This window comes from Callospermophilus lateralis, chromosome 9 (genome assembly GCF_048772815.1).
Source record: "Callospermophilus lateralis isolate mCalLat2 chromosome 9, mCalLat2.hap1, whole genome shotgun sequence".
In the NCBI taxonomy this organism is placed as follows: Eukaryota; Metazoa; Chordata; class Mammalia; order Rodentia; family Sciuridae; genus Callospermophilus; species Callospermophilus lateralis.
In genome coordinates, this window is record NC_135313.1 from 39060720 (window position 1) to 39078038 (window position 17319).

The following is a 17319-nucleotide window of genomic DNA, read 5'->3' on the forward strand; positions in this document are numbered from 1 at the left end:
TATATTACTTTGATTTTAAGCACTTGGACTATTCAATGTGTGTTCATAATTTTCTTGGTTCATTGGTTCTTAATAATTTATATCATATGAACAGTTTATTTTTTTTCAAGTACTGCACATACTTTCCCAAATAATATAAAATAATGAATAACATACTGACAGTCTTTCTCTCATCCTGCACCCCAAGAAAAGTACATATTTGGTATTTATTTTGTGGAAGATAACTACTGTTTTATCTATGAGAAGAAAATAACGAATTAGGAGTCAACAAAGGAATATGCCTTTTAATGACTGTCTCCCATATCAACGCTCAACTGCCTCATAGCGAGAGCATATAATTTGTGGAATAATTCCTGAGAGAGTTAAGCACCACCATGTACTGAATGATTGTTTGAGCCTCTTGGAAAAGGCAGAAAGGGGTCAAGTGATTTCTAGCAACTGCTTCATAAATTATATGGTGGAGAAATTGATATTTAAGTTTTTGACTCTTGGAGCATTTGCAATTCATTTATAAAATTTATCATGGTTTATTAAGGGAGAAAGAATAACTTTTCACTTAAAATGCATTAGCAACTTTTCAGAAATATTAATGTCTGTTGTGTATTTCTGGTTTGGTCTTAATATCCCTTATAGGAGTTAGGTTATGAAGGAATTTTCCTAGGACGTGGAAATAAAGCTCAGGTGAGTTCTAACCATCCAATGCAGTGCTTCAGTTTTCATGGCTCTGATTGCTCATTAACCTATAGAGTCACCTTAATACACTGATAATTTTTGTGATTTCAGAAATTGTTCTTTACGAGAAAAGTGGACCACCACAATTATTTTCAGTGGAATTCCTCTGGAGCCTCAAGACCAATTAATTTCACTATGCTTCTCAACCCTGTCGTCACAAAGTTTTCACTTCTCACAGTCTTGAAACTTGGCAGGGCCCTGTGCTTCCTCTTCTCCTGCCCCATTCTCTTCCTCTGCTTCCTTTTTCAACCCTTCCCACAGTGACCTGTGGGCTCTGTTTCCTACTAAACAAACTTCCTTGAATCTTGCTTATACTCTTAATCCAGAAAAATCTCTTTCAGGCCTTTTATTCATTTCTAGTATTAGGCTAAAATAATCAGTAGTTTTTTTTAATGATGTCTTAATTTGAATTCCTGTCCTCCTAATGGACAGTATACACTGAATCTTGAGCTTTCTTTATTATTTCATGTTATGGTTTGAATATGTGGTGTCCTCCAAAAGCTCATGTGAGAGACGGTGCAAGAAAGTTTGGAGGAGAAATGATTGGGGTATAGCCTTAACCTAATCAGTGAATCAATCCCTGATGGGATTAACTGAATGATAACTGGATGCAGGTGGGGTGTGGCTGGAGGAAATGGTTCACTCCGGGTGTGGCTTTGGGGTATGTATTTTGTATTTGGAGAGTGAAGTCTCTCTCTGTTTCCTGATCATCCTGTGAGCTGCTTCCCTCTGCCACACACTCTGCCATGATGTTTAGCCTCATCTCCTGCCCTAAGGAATGGAGCCTGCTGTCCATGGGTGGAGACCTCTGAGACTGTGAGTCCCTGAATGAACCTTTTCTCCTCTACAATTGTGCTGGTCAGGTCCTTTAGTCACAGCAGTGAGAAAGCTGACTAAAACATTTCATTAATAAAATGATCTCTCTAATTAAAATTCTCCATGGGGCTGGGGATGTAGTTCATTGGTAGAGCAGTTTATTGAGTATGTAGGAGGCCCTGGGTTCTATCTCCAGCACTGCAAAAAGGGGAAAAATTAAAAAAAAAAAGTTCCTATGGGCTACACAATAATTTGTATATTTCATGACCTGTGATAGATACACTTATTTTATCTCCCCTTACATATTCCCATTCTATGTGTACTGAATGGTAAAATCATTTCATAATACTTGTTCTTCAAAGAAGGTACCCTTTTCTGCCATTTGTATTTGCCAAAGCTATTTATTTATTTATTTATTTATTTATTTTTGTTTGTGTGTGTGTGTGTGTGTGTATGTGTGTATGTGTGTGTTAGAATATAATTCTCCACCTTCCTTCACTTTTGAAAACCTTACATTGTTTAAGATCCAGTGGACTCTTCACCTCCTTCAAGAAACCTCTCAGATACAACCAATTGGAACCAGGCATTTTTTTCCGTTTTTCTTCTACTGTACTTTGCCATCTTGTGCATGGTGTGTCTGATATTATCTTTAAAGTTGTCTGTATTTCTTTCTACCTTTTTGCAAAAATTTTAAGAGCAAGAATCTTCCACAGTCGTCCTTGAACTCCTGGAATGATATGATAGTTCAGAGTTTGGACCATAGGAGGTCAGACAAAGATGTTTTGCTGGCAGGGAACAGAAAAGCACCAAAAAACCCTGAACAAGGGAGATATTGTGAGGACAACCAGTTAAACCACATGGAACTCTAAATACAGGCACTGGGGCATGTACGAGACTCTTGGGAACTAGAGCTGGGAAGACATTAGAAGCACAGAATTTTGTTTTATCTCTCTTTCTCCCTCAGGGGATGCATGGCCTCTCTTATTATGGTCTCATGTTCTTTCTCTGAGACCAGATTCCTCTACGCCTGACAGCACAATGACCACACTGTTCTGACATGGACTGTACATGACCTTAGGTCTTTCAGCTTTCATCACTATCTAGCAACTTTCCTGCAGTCTCGTAGTTCAGATTTCTCAAAAGGAGATCTGGTAGTTCCTACTTTTGAGCCAGGCCATAATTTATCATAGGTTAATGGGCAAACTGAGAATTAGCTACTCTTAGTGAGGTGTATACCCGTCTAAATAACTGTGCCAGGACAGAAAGCAAGTAGAAGCAGATAAGTTACAAAAAAAAAAAAAAAAAACAAAAACACCCAACATTTAGTTTTTTTAGTGTCACAGGGACTGCTGGAGGTGATTCTTCCTGCTAGTGTGATTCTTCCAAATGTTCTAGAAGATGTTTAGTTTAGTGGGTCTTCTTTGACTATATATATTTTTTGAACTGGAGATCATTATGTCAAGAGAAATAATCCAGAAAGATAAGTACTGCATGAGCTCACTCATGAGGAATCTAAAAAAGTTGACCTCATAGAAGTTGAAGGTAGAATGGTGGTTACCAGAGGCTAAGGCTTGTGGATGTAAGAGAAGGTGGGGAGAGGTTGATAATGGGTATTAAGTTACAGTTAGGAACAGGAAGTGCTAGTGTGCTATTGCACAGAATCATGACTGCATAACAATTATGTACTGTACTGTGTATTTAAAAAAGCTAGATGAAAGGATTATGAATTTCTTCACAATAAAGAAATGATAATATTATACAATATATATATATATATATATATATATATATAAAACATAGCAGTCCACTAATATGTACAATTGTATGTTTTTATGTATCAGTTAAAATTTTTTAAAATTACTATTGTGTAGCTAACCTTACGAAAAAGAAATTTTAATCAACAAGTGCCAGAAACAAAAGAATGAACTGGAAACCAGTAAGAAAATGGGTCACATACAGTATTTCTTTTTTTAAATATATTTTTTAGATGCTGATGAACCTTTATTTTTTTATTCATTTATTTATATGTGGTGCTGAGAATTGAACCCAGTGCTTCACACATGCTAGGCAAACACTCTACCACTGAGCCACAACCCCAGCCCACGTATGGTATTTCAATTTAAAAACACCGACAGAAAACTATAATACAAACAAAATTTGCTTCAACTTTTACCATGATAATTATATTTTTCCTCAAAGACTATGCTTAGGATAAGATACATCATTAAGTACTTATTCATTCAAAGCTAATTACACTACTTAATCATTTTCTATTTATAAAATCAATTTGCTCATACACTGTTTTGTGATTACATGCTAAATACATCTAGATTTGTAAATGACAGTTCTTAAAAATTGTGCCTAATTTGATATTTTAGGTTCTATATTTTAAAACTTTGATAATTTTGTCCACAATTTTCTTCAAAATTGCATTGTCAGGTTGAAAAACATTAACACAATAATTTTTTTCTACTGGTTTCCATCATTTGAGTATCGTTTATTTGGTTGCTTTGTACCTAGGTTTAGAGAAGTACTATGGATTCCCACACCCAGAGAAGCTTGGCTGTCAGAACAGGGTGAATAACAAAAATTACAATATTTATATTTCCAAGAAGATGTGAAGGTTGGGTAAAATGATGTTTTCCTGGAACACAGGAGGTATTCGACAGATGGCATCATTATCAAAAACTTGAGTATGAGATTACATTACCCAAACTACCATTTTCTCTCTTTGCAAGGTCCTCTTTCCATTCTGATATTTTCTATGGATCTTTTTCTGTAGTCTCCCCTTAAGTTATATCATCCTCTATTTTATCTTTCTGAGACCTTCCATTCTTTCTCTGTCTTTGCTGTTGATTTTCCCTCCACTCTTGGAATGTAATACACTCTTTTAAATTTTTGTTTATTTTATTTTTATGCAGTGCTGGGGATTGAACCCAGGGCCTCATTTGTGCTAGGCAAGTGCTCTACCATTGAGCTGCAACATTAGCTCCTGTATTGCACTCTTAACTTTGATGAATTTATACTTGTTCAAGGCAGCTCAAATTCTACCATTTTTGGGAGACAGAGTCCAGTATGGAGGTGAGTCTTAATGCTCACATCAGAGTCATTGAATCATAACCTATTATTTATGTGACCTTGAAGAAATTATATAATCTTTCTTCTCTGTGAAATGGAGATAAGAAATGTGTTATTATTAAAATCTTTCACATGTACCTTATCCCACAGGGATATCTACCTTTCTGCTTTCTCCCCTTAGCCTATGTATGCCATAGTGTGCTGCCTTATGTTTTTCTTTTTTCTCTTTATACTGGTCCTCTCTCTTATGAACAAATGTGATCATATATTTTTTGCATAACATATTAATATAAAAATGTTCTGCATCAAAAAATAATCTACATTTTTAGAAGATTTTTAGAAGACAACTGTATTTAGCAGCAACCAGGTGACTATTGTTTAGGGGTTAGTGCAATTAAATTGATTACATAGCAAGACTTAGTAAATTGTTCCCACTCTGAGATCAGTTACCCTTAGGGCAATTGTGACCTCCCTCAAGAGGCATTATTCCATTCTGTGGCAAGTCCACCTTGGATAACTGCCATGATCTTCTCTTTGAGCTTAGTTTTAGGAAAACACTGGAAGAAAACAGACCAAAAGGAGCCTTTGCTCCCACTGTTGGATCATGAATTATTTGCCCGGATAATTACAGCCTAAGTACTGTTATTATAGAGATTAAAGGCTGCTATAACCCTTCTAGTTTAGGTACCAGCTGCCTTTAGGGGTAGCAAGGCAAGCTGCTGAAGATGCTGTTGCAGGCGTGTAAGAGGCTTCCGAGAGAGGGTAGGCTGCAGCTGCTTGATTTAAGTAAGAGCAACAGACAAAAAGACTCTTTAGGCTGCAGGGAACACCATAAAAGTGCATGCATTATTGTGGATATAAAATCTTGATCTTTATCACAGTGTTGTTCTCTAATAGTTAATGGTTCTTTCACAGGAATAGAGAGGTTTTTTTTTTCTTTTTCTTATAGTTGACTGAGCAGAATATTGATTGCTTTATATCTCATTTCCTTAAGGAGATTCTGGCATTTAATATGTGTCCTAATAAAATTTTACCATGCCTACTAGTGACTGCTTTATGTTGCATCCAGGTGTCTCAGAGGTGTGACAAAGCATCATCTACTTTATTAGCTGCCTCTGGTCACCTCCCCTTTTTTTGGCTTCCATTTATGAAAGGCAGAAGGGCACAGTATCAGGCAGGATTCTCCAGAGAAGCAGAATCAATAGAATATATATTACTCTTAGAGGGAATTTATTAGATTGATTCACATGACCAGAGGCTGAATAGCCCCACAATGCACATGTGCAGGCTAGAGAGCCAGAAAAACCTGTAGCATTTTTAAAAGCTGAAGAACTTCCGAGTCTAATGTCTCCAGGTGACAGAAGCAGTAAAAACACAACTCCTTGAGAAGAGTTAAGACTGAGTGAGACCAGGCTTCCCACCTTGTTCCACTTTCTTTTTTTATCTTGGCTTCTTATCTGTTGGATGGTGCCACCTACATTCAGGGTGGTGCTTCTCCAGGCAGACACACCTAGAAATAGGCTTTACCAATTTTAGGTATCCCTCAATCTGGTCACTTGGATAATCAAAGTTAACCATCACAGGTACCAGGATAAAGACTCTGGCATTCAGCTTTATCACTTACTAGGTGGACTCTTAGCCTCTACATAACCTGCCCATATCTTGCTTTTCTACTCCTGTAGCTCCTTGTAGGAATACTAAGAAAATTAAACGAGAGGCTCATAAGCCTGAGGCAGGAGGAGTGTGAGTTCAAAGCCAGTCTCAGCAATTTAACAAAGTCCTAAGCAACTTAGTGAGACCCTGTCCCAAAATAAAAAATAAAAAGGGCTAGGAATGTGGCTCAGTGGTTAAGCACCCCTGGGTGCAATCTCTGGCACAAAAATATGGAGAAAGGAAAATTAAATGAGTCAATACATAAACACTACTTATAAAAATGCCTAGAAAATACAAACATTTAATAAATGTTGCTTTTAATATTTTTATTGAGTACATATGACACCTGGCTTTTAATTCATATAAGAACTCTCTGGGAAGTAGGTTTATTATTGGATGGATATAGAGACTTTGTCTTAGCAAGGCTAAAACATTGACATAGAGACAAAGCTAGTAAATGGTAAGCCAGAATATGAATGCTAATGTGACTCTGAAATTAGTTCTCTTAGTTATTGTGTTCTATTACTTATGGTCTATTTACAAATATTTCTTGACTATGTCCTATATGTTAGTTATACTTATCTTTCATTGGTACCATTTATGTCACTCTCTCCAATTGTAGTGTAAGAAGTTCACATCTATTTCTGTCATTCATTGAATGTATGTAGCAGTGCTGAGCTTAAAGTTGGCATTTGCTGATTCCTGTTTGATGTGTCTAAGTATTGATGCCAAAGAAGTAACTTCACAATGTCATAGCATCCTTTACAGGTTTCTACCAACGTGTTCCAGTGATATTTTTGTCAATGAGTAAAGGGAAGAAAAATCGGCTCAGTGCTCAGGCAGGGGCTTCTCTTGACCCTTTCCTTCATTGTGGCTCCTCTTTCGGGTGTTATTTTTGGGTGTTGTTCCCATTTCTCTTCAGTCATTCTTCTATTCAGTTATAATAGCAGGCAGACAAAAGGTAGACCAGAGTATGAAATTATTGGTACCTAAGGTTTAGTGGAATGAACATTATAATTTTCCTAAAGATAAACATTTCCAAATTGTGAGTTCTACAACATACAAGGGCAGGACATAAAAGTACCACTGAGCATGGTGCTAAAAACATAGTGTATGAGTGACTTTGAATATACTTTATGCTGTGGCAGAAATACCAGCAGATACCACTGAACTCTGGGGTAGTTGGGTGGCCTTGATTGCTGCTGCAGCTTTGCAGTTATTATCATACATAACTTAGTATAGGTCCATAGCACAAATAAATCATTTAGAATGAGAATGAGGCAGTCACTTGGATGTCATATTTTCTGGCCAATTTTTTATTTTTTATGATTTTATTAGTGAATTATTGTTATACTTAATATTAGAAATTCCTTTTGACCTAATCATATAAGCAGGGAATATAATTTGCTCAATGTCAATCCCCAAGACTTCCCCTTTCCCTCCCCTCTTACCTCCCCTGTTTCTCTTCCTCTACTTTACTGTTCTTCTATTTATTTGTACTTTTTTTTTTTTAAATTAGTGCTTCATAGATGTGCATGAAGGTTAAATTCACTAGGACACACACACACACCCCATAACAACATAATCTGGTCAATTTTGTTCCCCCATTCTTCTCTTTCCATGTCCCTCCTCGCTCTACTCCACTGATCTTCCTTCTATTTTTGTAGGATCCCACCCCCTCCTTTTTTTCTTGCTTTGCTTTAGCTTCAGGTATGAGAGGAAACATTTAGCCTTTGACTTTCTGAGTCTGGTGTATTTCACTTAGCATTATGTTCCCCAATTCCATCTATTTACCAGCAAATGCCATGGTTTTGTTTTTCATTATGGCTGAGTAAAATTCCACTGTGTATATACACCACATTTTCTTTAGCCATTCACTTTTTGACAGGTATCTAGATGGGTTCCATAGCTTGGCTGTTACAACCGTTGATGTGCCTATGTCACTACAGTATGCTGATTTTAGTTCTTGTGGATGAATACTGAGGAGTGGGATAGCGGGTCCATTCCTAGTTTTTTTGAGGAATATCCAACTATTTTCCAGAGTGGTTGTATTAATTTTCAGTCCTAATAACAATGTATGAATCTGCCTTTTACCTTACATACTCACCAGCATTTATTATTACTTGTATTCTTGGTAATATCGATTTTAATTGGAGTGAGATGAAATCTCAATTAAGTTTTGATTTTTCCTTTACTGTGATGATATTAAATATTTTTATATGTTTGTTGACTGTTTTTATTTTTATTTTGAGAATAAGAGACCCAGAATAGCCAAAGCAAGTCTGAGCAAGAAGGGTGACACTGGAGACATCACAATATGAGTTCTCTGTTGTACTTCAGAGCTGTAGTAACAAAAATAGCATGGTATTGGCATCAAAACAAACATGAAGACCAGTGGAGTAGTATAAAAACAGAGACAAATCCACATAGATATAGTCAACTAATACTTGACAAAGGAGCCAAAAGCATATGTTGGTGAAAGATAGTCTTTTTAACAAATAGTGCTGAAATGGATATCCATATGAAGAATGAAGAATGAAGAAGAATGAAGCTTGATCCCTATTTTTCATCCTGCACACAAGTCAGCTCAAAGAGGGTCAAGAAATCAAACCCGAAACTGCAATTGATAGAAGAAAACAGGCTCAACACTCCAACATATTAGCACAGGCACTGGCTTCCTTAATAAGATTCCTAAAGCACAAGAAATGAAACCAAGAATCAATAGGTGGCATGCCATCAAATTAAAACTTCTGCACAATTAAGAATGTGAAAAGAAAGCCTACAGAATGGGAGATTGTTGCCAGCTACTCATCCAATAGGGGACTTATACACAGAATGTTTAAAGAACTCAAAAAACTTAACACACACACACACACACGCGTGCACACACACACACACAAATTTTAAAAAAGCAAATAACCCAATTAATAAGTGAGCAAAAGTATTTTTAATTTTGATTGTGAAAGTTTATCTTTGTAATATATGAATGATTTCTTTTATTGTGTTTTAACTGATAGCTTGTCAGCTGACCAAAAAATTTTAAACTCTAATGGATTTGTTTTATCCAATGATGAATTCTAAACATGGGATTAATAAAAATGTACAAAAACCATTTTATGGAAACATGACAAGAGTTTTGGGCAGTAGAATAACTTACGAGTTTAATTTTTTTTTCCTGGCTTTAATGCAAGAGCATTGAGTCAGAAAATAAAATCAGTCTTGGAGCCAACCTTTGAATTTAAAATTCAAAAGCCTTATCTTAAGTCATATTGTAATAAAAATTTTTATGAAGTAGAATTTAAGTAATTAAATTTATTTTTTGAGATAGGGTCCTTTTATCTTGCTAGGGCTGGCTTCAAACTCACAATCCTCCTGCCTTAGTCTCTCAAGTAGCTGGAATTAAAGGCATGCACCACAACAATGCTAGGCCTTTAAGCCTAATATAAGAAGTTTTAAATGGTTGGTAAGTAGGAATCTGGATTAAAAGGAAAAAAGGAAGAAAAATATGGAGTTTATTTAAAAGATAATTTCCTGGGACATCTCTATTTTGGTTCAGAGATTCAATTTTGGTGTAATGAGTAGTAAAGATGATTCTAATTCATGTAGTCTGAGGATTAATCTTTAAAAAAAGGGGATTGAGAACACATTGCACACTTTAAAACTTCTCATTAAATGTTTGTCTTCTGTTGTGCTAAGTTATTATAGGGACATAGACCCTGATTCAATTATGATAATGATAAACGATAATAAAGAGTCCTTCAATAAAGTATTTATAGTATTGTTCACTGTTTTCTAGATAGTGTTCTCTGTTAGGAATTTGGCAGTGAAGAAGTGACAATCATTCCCTGATTGAGTTCACATTCTGGAGAAGAGTGACAGAAAACAAAGAAACAAATCAGATGTAACATGTCAGAGGCTAGCAAGCGGTACATAGAAAAATAAAGTAGCATAAAGAGAATGGAAATGGGGACTGCTTTGTGATGATGACAGTGAGTAGGATGGAGAGTGATACTTACTGACTTCATTGTTTTGTCAGGTGCTTTGTGTATTTTTTCTTGTTAATCTTCAGAATCTAGAAAGTTAGTATATACCATTCTTATTTGATAGATGTCAATGCTAAGACCCATAAGAGTTAAATGATTTGCCTAAAACCTCAGAGAGAGCAACTATTGAAGTCAGAATCAAACCCAGGTCTTGATGACTTTGCTCTGTTCTGCAGTTCCTCTCAACTTCCCTCTGACCCAGGCATCGAATAAGAATATTTTCATTAGCACTTTTCAATATACAAAGTGTATTTCCATATGCACTATTATTTAATATTATAACAATCCTAAAAAATAGTATTATGAGATTGATTTTAAAGAAGAGAAAACCAACACTTAGATGATATTTCCCAAATTCAAGAAAATGGAATGTATACAACTCAAGCCAGAGGTGACTTGACCTGCTGTTTAGGAGATGGCCTCTCAAGTCAAAGACCAGCATTTGAATCCAAATCCCATCACCTACTAGCTATTTGAACTTGAGATTTTTAAATGATCTAAGCCTATATTCTATCACCTATAAAATAAGGATGATAATAATATTCAATTTATTATCGAATTAGGGCTGGGGTTGTTGCCCAGTGGTAGAGCACTTGTCTTGCATATGTGAGGTACTGGGTTGGAGACTCAGAACCACATTAAAAAAATGAATATATGTATTGTGTCCATCAACAAGTAAAAATATTTAAAAAATTTATTATAGAATTGAGTGAGTTGGCACGTCTAATGCACTTAGAACAGTTCCTGGCTCATAGGCAGTGCTTTACAAAAGTTAAATATTAATATAATACAGAGACGAAAGTAGTATAATTAAGAGTCATATGTGCCTTTGTATAATTAAGTGTTAAGTGAGATAGTATTCACAGTAATTATAAATGTTCAGAGAATAGGGATGACCTATACATGTGCATGGTCTTCTATTACCCAAGAATACATCCACAGCCCCCCATGTGGACATTTCTTCCCAATGATTTTCCTTTTAAGCTTTTTGTTTGTTTGTTTATCTGTCGCCGGCCAGCCAAGGGCTGTGTGTGTGAGCTATGCGCATTTGATCGTATGGGAGGACTGGCCTGGTGTTGCGTGCTCTTTGGGCCATGCAACACATGTGTGTGCTTTCCTGTCACTTTGCATGTGTTCCCATACAGTACCTGAGATGGCTGTGACTTGCCAAGATGTCAATCGGCTGACCACAAGACATTCTGAAGCTAGACTCAACCCCCGAAACTAACCCTTTGTCTCATTTGGAAAGAACATTCCATGGAACTCCTGTGTGCCCCCTATAAAAATAAAGAATTCAGGTGGCTCACTCTCTTTCCAGTGGACCCCTGAGGTTGACAGCCATCACTGGACCCCAAGAAAAAGGTATTTTCTCTTTGTGTGATTATTTCATGCCGACCCAAATTTACCTGGAGTGACCTTGAATGATTCAGTTGCGTGTCGCAGCATTTGTCATTTGCCCATCAAGCGTTAATTATTTAAATGGCATATATTTCTGGTATACAACATGATGCTTTGAAATATACATACTTTGTGGAATGGATGAATCAAACTAATTAACATACACATTGCCTCATCTACTTCTCTTTTTTGTTTTGTGAGACCACTTAAATTCTGCACTTTGTGGTTTTTAAGTATATAATAGATTGTTATCAACTATAGTCACCGTAGTGTACACAGATCTCTTGAACATTTTCCTCTTGTCTTTTTGAAAATTTTTGTCTTTTGACCAACTCCCCAATTTTTACCTTCCTGTTGCCATCTATAGCTCTTTTTAAAAATATTTTTAAATAATTGCCGGTGGACTTTTATTTTATTTATTAATTTATTTATATGTGGTGCTGAGAATTGAACCCAGTGCCTCACACATGCTAGACAAATACTTCTACCACTGAGTCACAACCTCCGCCTCATCTACAGCTCTTAATAAACACAATTCTACTATCTGTTTGTATGAATTCAACTGTTTTAGATTCTATATATGAGATCATACGTATTATGTGGTGGGCTTATTTCACTTAATATAATTTTCTTCAGGTTCATCCATGTTATTACAAATGACAGGATTTCCTTGTTTTAAAGGCTGAATAGCATACTGTTGTGCAGATGTGCCGCTTTTCATCATCTTGGCTATTGTGAACAATTATGTGATGAACATAGATGTGTAGATGACTTTTTCATATACTGGCCTTATTTCCTTTGTGTGTATATGCACAGTAGTGAGGATTATGGTTTGAATATGTGGATGTCAGGAAAGTGCTCTACAGCTGAAATACTTCCATAGCCCCCCAACTTTCTGTTTTTTTTTTTTTTTGGTTATTGTAGTTGTTTGTAAGAGAGTATCTCACTAGATTGCTCAGGTCACTGAAGCTCTACTCATTAAAAATAACAGCAGCAGCAGCAGCAGCAACAACAACAAAAACATTTCTTCTCTCTGGTTTTCACTTTGAGCAAACTCTTTTGATCAGCACAGTGGGCCTCCTGCGCGACCTGTGAGCAGTGGCTCCCAGGGCCACAGTCTTGCTCTCACTGAGCCCTCTGAGGCCTACTTCTCTTCAGGATCTGTGAAGATGGTTGTCACCTCTGGGTTTCTGGACCACTACCCATAAACTCCTCTGACCTATGGACTTGCACTGACCCAAACACCCATCCTCTCTTGGCTGCACATGAGACCAACAGGCAAGAAGAGGCCTTAGGAAGTGCTGAGGCAAAGGAGGTCTCAGGGAGAACAGGCATTTGAGGCCAATGATGGGAAAGGGAGTGTTGGCTATATGAATGGAGCCCATGGCTTTGGGCTACTTGAGGAAGAGTGTCAGCATGAAGGGGCTCAGCCTTTACATATTGTATAAAATAGCTGTTCTTTCTGACACCTCTCAGACACTGTGTGTTACTGTGTGCACAATGAGAAGGCCAGTTTCTGCTTGTAGGAGCAACAAGGAGAATGCCTACCAGACAAGTCCCGGCCCTGCCCAGCACCAGGTCTAAAGGAAGAGAGCCCAGGAATTCTTTCCTTTCCACTCCCCAGACAAGGGCACACAAAATGCAACAAAGGCATTCCTCCTCTAACGGCTTCCTTTCACTCCTTCAGACTTCCTGCATATCTACTGTGGCTGTCCCCCTGCGAGCCTGGAGTTGTCCAAGTGGCCCTGGCTTCCTCCTTGGGCACACTATCCCATTCCCCTCATTACGCTTCTCCTTCCTCCCAGAATCTTCTGCACATTGTATCAGGCAACAATTAGACAAGCTAGTCCCAAGGGCAAGGTTGGATCCAAACTGTTCCCTTTCCATGCTGCACACAGTGTGCCCCTGCCTCAAGCTGGAAAGCGGATTACCCTTAGGGGCATTCACCATGCTCTTCTTTCTATTTAAAAAACTATTCAAAGACTTTACTTTTTAGAAACTTCTAAGCTGCTCATAATTTTACAAATCTAGAGGCCTCCCTGGGAAATGGCAAATGATTAAAATGATAGATGGCACAAACTTTGTTTGTTTGTTTGTTTGTAAGGTATCCATTTCTGCCTACCAAGGGGAAGGACAGGAAGAAAATGCCAGAGCAGCTCTGCCAGTCCCAGCCCTGCAGAGATGCCAGGGCTTAAAGGTGCACGAAGCCTCCCATCCTGACTGACCTGAGGGCTTCTTACTCTTTGTTGGTGCTCACTTCACTTTAAAAAATCCAGGGTCCCTAGAACCCAAAGAGAAGAGCAATTCCACGTAGGTATACTTGGCTTTGATGTAAGTAGCAGCCCTGAGATGGTTTAATATCTCCAGTCCCCAAATCCCATGTGCTCATACTCCATGACCTCTAGCATCGATCCAGAGGGGATTTGGGCTGCAGAGGCTGCATGGCATGTGGTGAAGCACCCAGCCACTGCTGCTGGCAGGCCCTCCCCTGCCCACTGACCCACCTCTCCCTTATGTGTAAATGGGAGCATGGAGATAATGCCACAGAATACTCTGAAGTGTCCAGTGACTGGACACATGGGTATTCCCCAACAGCTGCCACCCACCCTCTCCACACACCTCAGGGAGGGGCCTGAAGACAGGGAGAGAGATTCCTTGCAGCCAAAGTGATCAGCTCAGACATCAGACAAGAGAGTCCCCATTTACACTGGCCCAAGCTGTTTGAGTCCCATTGTACCCTGGCTCAAGGGGCAGGAGTCTCGATTTACACTGAACAGGAGAGGGAGGCATTTCAGTCCAGGCCTTGGACAGGATGGCTGCTGGACTCTGTCCTTGCCCTGAGGCCTCCCTCTTTTTGTCTTCCTCCTCCTATTTTAAACACGTTTACATTTTAAATAAATCACTGAAACGTCACTCTTATCATACCATTTGTGAGAAACAGAAATTTATTGAGAACCATCTCTGCTATGGCAGAGAAGAGAAGGGCAGGGGGAAATGTCAAAGGTAAGAGAGTCTCTGATGTCTCTGGCAGGTGGGGGCAGAGGAGAGTCCTGGTGGATCCTGATGCTCTCCCGGCTGGAATTGGCATGGAGAAGCCTGAGCCAGTTGGCGCAGCACACTTCTGAAACTGTTGGAGTCCACTTCCTGACCAATGCCTGACCATGAGGTGGGAATGCTGAGAGCTTCGGGTCTTCTGGCTGTCCATTGGTGTGTCTCATGGGGGCATGTTTACTGGAGCCACCCTGTTGTGGAACCTAGGGGGTCTGTGGCCTCGGGCCATCGGAGCCACTCTGTTGTGGAAGGCGGGCCTGCAGAAGCAGGGCAGGTAGCAGCACAGTTGTTGCAGGCAGATGGCCATCCTCCTGGTGACTCCCCCTCCAGCCCCTGCTTCTCTCATGGGGTTGCCCTGCGGAGCTACCCTGGGAGGCCCAGGTTTCTGCTACCCACCCAGGAGGGTCGGGCCTGAGCTGCACTAGCCATTGGGGCCCAGGGTCCTGCTTCATGTGGAGAAAGTGGAGAGGAAGGGCAGGCAGGCTGGCACATGCAGCGCCCTTCTGTCCTGAAGGCTTGGCCCCCTCTGGTGGCTGCTGCTCACAGGGAAAGGCAAGGGCAGGCTCACTGGTGCACTTGTTGGGGCAGTCACTGGGAGGATCCGCTGCAGGGTCCGGCAAGGCCCAACCCTCCCATCACACACAGGCTTCGCCCACAGCGCACAGGCCAACCCCTGGATTCTCTGGTGCTGGAGGGGGAGGAGGTAGGTAGCCATGGCCTTATCAAACTGGTGATTTGCCAGGGACAACCAGGCACGATAGGGGTTGAAACCCAAGTCGAACATGATGGTCATGATGGCGGGGAGCTCTTGGGGAGTGGCTGGCTGGGAAAGCTGGATGAGGAGTCCTCGCCCTGGCTCAGCCACAGGTGCCCCATTACCTGCTCTAGGAAATGGGCCTCTGCACGGGGTCCATCTTCAAGATTTGCTGGATGAGGCTGCGTGCCCCCTCGGACAAGTGCCTGGGGATGTTGTAGCTTGCCCACGAGATCCACTTCTCCAGCCCCTTAATGGTGATCACCCTGAATGGCCTTTTCCCTGTGAGCATAAAATACAGAGCGACTCCCAGGCTCCAGACATCTGCCAGGGACCTTCAAATTCCTTCCCCTGGATGATTTCAGGGGCATAGTACAGGAGAGTGCCCCTGAACCCTTCCAGCTTCTGCCCAGGTATGAAGCACTTGCTCAGGCCAAAGTCAATGAGCCTGGGGTGGCAGCCCCTGGCATCCACCGTGAAGTTCTCTGGCTTCAAGTCGAGGTGCGCTGCGCCCTTCTCATGGCAGTATTGCATGACATGTACCATCTCCCTGAACAGCCTGCAGACCTTTCCCTTCCGTATACCACCAGCCTGTGGGATGTGATGCTGTACTCCACCTGCGCGCTTTATGTCAAGGTACATGTTGTCCATGGTCTCCTTGACCTGGAAGAACTGGATCAGGTTTTGGTGTTCCATGGCCATCAACCAATCCCTTTCACATAGCACGAACTCGTTTTTACCTGTCTTCCGCACAGCTTTCACCACCACCTCTGCCCCAGTCAGGAGATGGCAGGCTAGTACCACCTTCCCAAAGCTCCCCTCCCCAGTGGCCTTCAGGACACGATAATGGTCCGCGAGGGCCTTCTTTTAGCTGGAGCTGGGCTCCTGCGCCACTATACTAATCTCACTACTCTCTCTCTGCATTCCTAAGCTGGAACACGACTAGGGATGCTAGCTAAAAAGAAAATAACAAACCCGAACAAAACACCAAAATCAACAACCAAAAAGCAAAACACAAAACAAACAATAAATTAACAAAAAAACCCAAATAAAAAGATCAACAGAAAACCATCACAACCACCAACCACCAACCACCAACCCCCAACCACCAAACGTGCTAACTATCCAGGAGTCCGACAGGTTACGACTAAGAGCTTCCTGTACTTAAGAACAAAAAAACCCCCAGCTGCAGCCACCCTCTTATATGGCTGGTGTTTGAGATTCCCTCACAGTGGCTCCTTGTGAGGTCTCTTGCTTCTTGAGAGCAAGAGATGATACCTGGGCAGAGCCCCCAGTGGTCATCTCACTTTTGGGCCTCCAGGAGTTTTTCAACTTTCCTAATAAGAATAAAAAAGGACCCCGGGAACTTGTTTGTTTCAGGGGGTTATGGAGACTGATAATTATACGTGTAGAAATTAAAACTTGTGGGATATTTCAGTGGTCTTTTCATTTGGAGTATGATGGTACTCTGTAAATACTTTGGGCTTTAACAGGCCTCATCATATCTACACTCAGAATATTCCCCTTTCTTCCAACTCATAATGATTAGAATCTAAGGGATGGTAGCGCTTCACTCACATCTAGAGCACCCTAAGATGCTCTAGAGCTAGGCATTAACACCTATGGGGTTGAGAGGGAGGGAATGTTCATCATCATTTCTTCACAAAGTTTTCATCATATTTCCCACTAGAAACCCTGAAATGCAAAGAGAGTGTGGGTTGAGAAATCCGCTGAGATCCAGATTAGTTTCCTTCTGCACATGGCCTGTCATTTTTCTATATCAGCCTTTGAAAT